Source organism: Anneissia japonica, unplaced genomic scaffold, assembly GCF_011630105.1.
Source record: "Anneissia japonica isolate Jap-2015-1 unplaced genomic scaffold, ASM1163010v1 scaffold554_len289017_cov147, whole genome shotgun sequence".
In the NCBI taxonomy this organism is placed as follows: Eukaryota; Metazoa; Echinodermata; class Crinoidea; order Comatulida; family Comatulidae; genus Anneissia; species Anneissia japonica.
Window position 1 is genome coordinate 166,348 of NW_022701174.1, and position 4,797 is coordinate 171,144.

Below are 4,797 nucleotides of genomic sequence, written 5' to 3' on the forward strand. Positions count from 1 at the left end.
TACGGAACCGACTGTCTTTTAACATTGTATTTTCTTTCGCTTGTTTACAGTTCTATTAAATTTTAAACGTGTTTACTGATCTTTTTAACTTCTGATCATTTAAATATTTAATCTTTTTCACGCTGATTTCTTTAATATTTTTTTTAACATTTTTATTTTTTTAACACTAAACCCTTCGAATGTTTAAGTGTTTTAAAATTTGTTTTAACTATGTTGTATATATATAAATATATAAATATATATATATGTATATATATATAAATATATATTTGTAAGAGTCCACACATTTTAACTTCTGTCTGGTTTCAAATGAATTTATGTTATTTTTTGGAAAAATATTTATTAGATAAAAGTTACCTTGAATCTTCAATTTGTGTGTGTGTGTGTGTGTGTGGGAGGGGGTGGTGTCTCCGTCAGTCACTCTTCTTATAGGAACATCTTTAGAACTCTTACTCCATTAAAACGTATATGAAAACATGTATGCATCTTATATTATGTCGCATGCATATCTTCATTGTATTCCAATTACAATAATAGTGATTCATGACTATTGCTGCTTTTTATTTCTTTTTCAAATCAAATCAAATCAAATCAAATCAATCTTTATTACAGTCATACAAGTGTTGATTGGAGTATACATAATAGCAGTATTAAAATAGTAAAATACACTCAAAAACATCGAGCAAAAAAAAAAAAAAAAAAAAAAAAAAAAAAAAAAAAGAAAAAAAAAGGGAAGGACAATATAAAATTCAACATCGGGATAAAACAGTTATTACATTAAAATCATAATCATTGCAAAAGCCCATAAAAAGTTAAATCATTACATTACAATTGTTAAAAAATTAATTTTAATATTGCCAAGGCCTTCGCCCTGCATTCTGATCCTCTGGCATTTCGATGTCATTAGTCATTAGTCCTTCCATTACTCACAAAACTATTCCACCACCATAGAGTGGTTAGTGATCATTAATATAACACCATGGTCATCATCATCGTAAGTATAAAATCATTGACAGACCCCCGAGAATACAGGAAAGTGCATGTCCGAGCATTTATAACAAAACCATCTATTATTATCTCATTGTTGGCTTTGCTTCATGATAAATGATATTATTACAAATTAAAAGTTTGGTTGTAAAGGCCAACTCAAACAGCCGAGTGAGTTAAACGCAGACGCGGTGGTGCGCGTCGGGGGCAGTCGCGTCGTAGAATATTAAACGAAAGAACTTAAATAGCAGAAGAATGAGCTGTTCCGCGTATTTTGCATTAAAATTGATGGAATATCTGCCCTCCCGCGAATGGGGTAAAATTTGAATATTTTACTAAGTGGAGAAACTACAGGAAACAAACGAACTAGAGCGGCTCCTTTATTATCAGAGCCGTAGCTCTGTTTATTATTACTATATAGCGCCGCTGCGCCGATGGGGTAAAGGTGCTTTCCGTGTACCCACAATGCCTTTCGAACGGATGTTCCACTTTATTGGGAAGCTGCTCTATCTTCTGCTATTTATTATCTTTGATTAAACATGTTTAATATTTCTCACGACGGCTTAAGACTGTCCCCAACGATAAATCGGGTCGGGCTGCGTCGGCCGACGCTGTGTAAGTTGGCCTTTTTAAGCGTGGGTAACAAAACTGTCTACCACGATCTATAATGTTGTTTTTGCAGCTGATGTTATCGTAAAGTGATTCACTTCCATAGTGTATTAAATAGGCCTACCGTATTTTTATTTTTATTTTTAAGGGAATTTTTGAGAGATATTTATTCGAAGGAGGCAATTATTTAATCATATAACAAAATGTATTTTGCAACAGTTGCAAACATCACTATTTATTTTATAGTGGTCTTTAATTGGAGGGAAGATTTCCAGTTGGGAAATGTAAAACCATGGTCTATGGTCTCTAAATAGAGTCTTTAATTGGAAGGAACAAATAATGATAAAAAATGAACATTTAAACAGGACCGCAGAAAATTGGTTTTTAATTGGAAGTCGCCTCCTGGAACTCTTTGAGGTTATGGGGTGCCTCTGGCCCCGCCCACTTTCTCCAGTTGGGAAAACCCATCCCCTTTCCTCATGATCTTAGCATAATTTCCCATCAGCCATTGGCATACTTTGATTCACTGACCGGTCCTGCATTCTCTGCTAACACCCTGATTTGCTCAGATCTGACGAACACCGTTAAGCGTCGTCTCGTGTCCCACCCAGTGGTGTTTTTAAGTAAGTTGTTCTCACTCAATATTCGGATTTGAAAAGTGTTAACATGTTTTCACAAGTGTTTTTCCATGTGCTCGGCTATCACACTACATGTTCTGTCACAAAATGTACGCCTAATTTTAAAGTGTACAATACGTGTTGTATAACCACAATCATGGCTAACTCTCTCCAACCTAGTGTGTCCGCGTCCAAAATTCTACAACAAATCGAAAGTGGTCGATTACGTACCACCATCTTCATAAAATTCCACCTCCACAAACCACACATATTAAACTACAATGTTCCGAAACCCATATTCAGCACAACACGAACTGGCTCCCTCTAACATACGTCTCGTCTCGTAACAACCAACGCTATTTTATCTATCCCATCTTTTCCCACTTCCACCAAAATACGCAATGCTCCACACGTGTTTGCGTATTAACGCACGTGTTTGCGTATTATGTTTAAACAGTTGTTTTTTGGGACCTTAGCAACAATATTCAAGGGGCGGGGCTTAGCGGAAAGATCCATTGGCAAGACCCCCCACCCCCTCCCCCACTCCTTCAACAAATTCGACAAAAAAATAGAAAGGTCCATTCTTGGCATTGTTCTCTCATTTATTAATATTATTAGCTTTATTTTATACCCCATTCTTGGCATTGTTCTCTCATTTATTAATATTATTAGCTTTATTTTATACCCCGAGGCTGGTTAGGACAATTGTCTATGATACCGATAGCCTGGGTAGGCCTACAATTCCCATAGGCCTAGGTGGCTCTCCGTCCTGTTATGTAAGGTGCCGAATGAACACGGGACAACCTTTATCTTTTAAATGGTATCTACTTATACAGAATTATTTGAAATGCCATACTTTCGCGCACCACACTGCTCATCGAATTTTTATATTTGTATTGAATGTGTTTGGATGCACTACTATTATAGTGTTGGCACTGACTTAAAAATGAGTTCCAATAAAATAAACTGAAAATTAAACTACGACAAACATTCTCTTGCTAGAGGCCATGTGATCAGCAGCTCTGAAGTCTAGAATTAAGTCGTTAAACCATGGAGCTATTCTCACTAATAACTCAATGGTTAATCTTTAAGGCTAAAATTGATTATTATTGTAGCCTTACTTATAACTCATAACAATTGATCATCATAATTACAATATTTACAGACAATCTCCATCAATATCTGCTTGTCGAAATTACCTTTCAATGTCCAATTTAAGATTGATTAAATTGACTTGAAATTTCTTACTTTTCATAGGCCTATTTTGTCTGTATTTGCCTTTTCTGCATTTGTATGTGCTATTGTTGCTAGTATAGATACAGTAAGTACATTTATTATACATGTATTAAAATTTGTAGAGATCGTTTCCTTTTGTTGGCTACCACCTCAAATTCTAAGAAATAAATTATGAATTAAGAATAGTCTTATACTGTAAAGCCCAACTCAGACAACAGCGTTGTACGCCGAATCCACATTTTGCTTCCGTCGAGCGATAGACGACGCAACGCCGTCTGCTGATTGTCAGTGGCAATCTGAACGGATCCTCATTAAAAAGACGATCCGTTGGGTCCGCGTCTTCGCGAGCGTTCTTCGCCGCGTTGCCGTCGCGTCGCCGTCGCACGCAGTAAACGGCTTATGAGGCAGCCCGACGCGATTGTGGGTGGTCGTCTGAACGGATCGTCATTAAAACGATCAGTTGCGCGCGTGTTGTAGCGTTGCGTACTTCACAGAATCTTGTCGGCCGATGACCGTCGAGCGCAGTGAGTACTCGGTTTAGCTCACACAGACCCGCAGCGTGTCAGAGGCTACGTCTTACGACGCTGTCTGAGTTGGATATGCGAAGATGCGATAACATGGTGTTCGTGCAGCATCTGCAGTATTACAATGCAAATTCTACCATCATTTAGCATTTTGCAACGATATGCTAAAGCACTGTCCGAACTGTTGTATGCCCATATATAGTTATGCATACATATGGTCATGATGTGATGTCATCATGACTATATTTAGGCATGTAACATTTTTTTTTTGTCAAATCATTTTAATTTTTTCATTTATTTGAGCATTTATAAACATTAATGGAAATTAAACAAATCAAAGTTACAGTATACATATAAGATGGTCCCGGACCACATTGAAACTCCTGTGAGCCCATAACTGTCGCCCCTCTCCAAAGACAGTAAAACACGACAACGAATAAAGTAAGGGCCAAATGGCCGAGCGGTTAAAGCAGGGGCACCGTGATCATACCCAACAATATCGGCACGGGTTCGCGGCCGGCTCGCTCCTATAGTTCTGGTGGTGGAACAAGTCATCTCGGATAAGGACTATAAACCGTAGGCCCAGTGTACACAAATGCTCATGTGCACTTTAAAGAACCCAGTACATCTCTCGAGATGAGTAGGGGGTTAATACCCCGGTGTACTGGTTCATTCGGTCCCTGTCGTGGACAGATGAAAGTTCGCCGGTTTACTGGCTGCTGAAGACATGAAGTGACCCTTAGGGGAGGAGAAAGTTATTGTAAAGTGCAACATCTAGTCCCGAGCGCATAGAGACCATGTATTATGCGCTATATAAGTCTCCA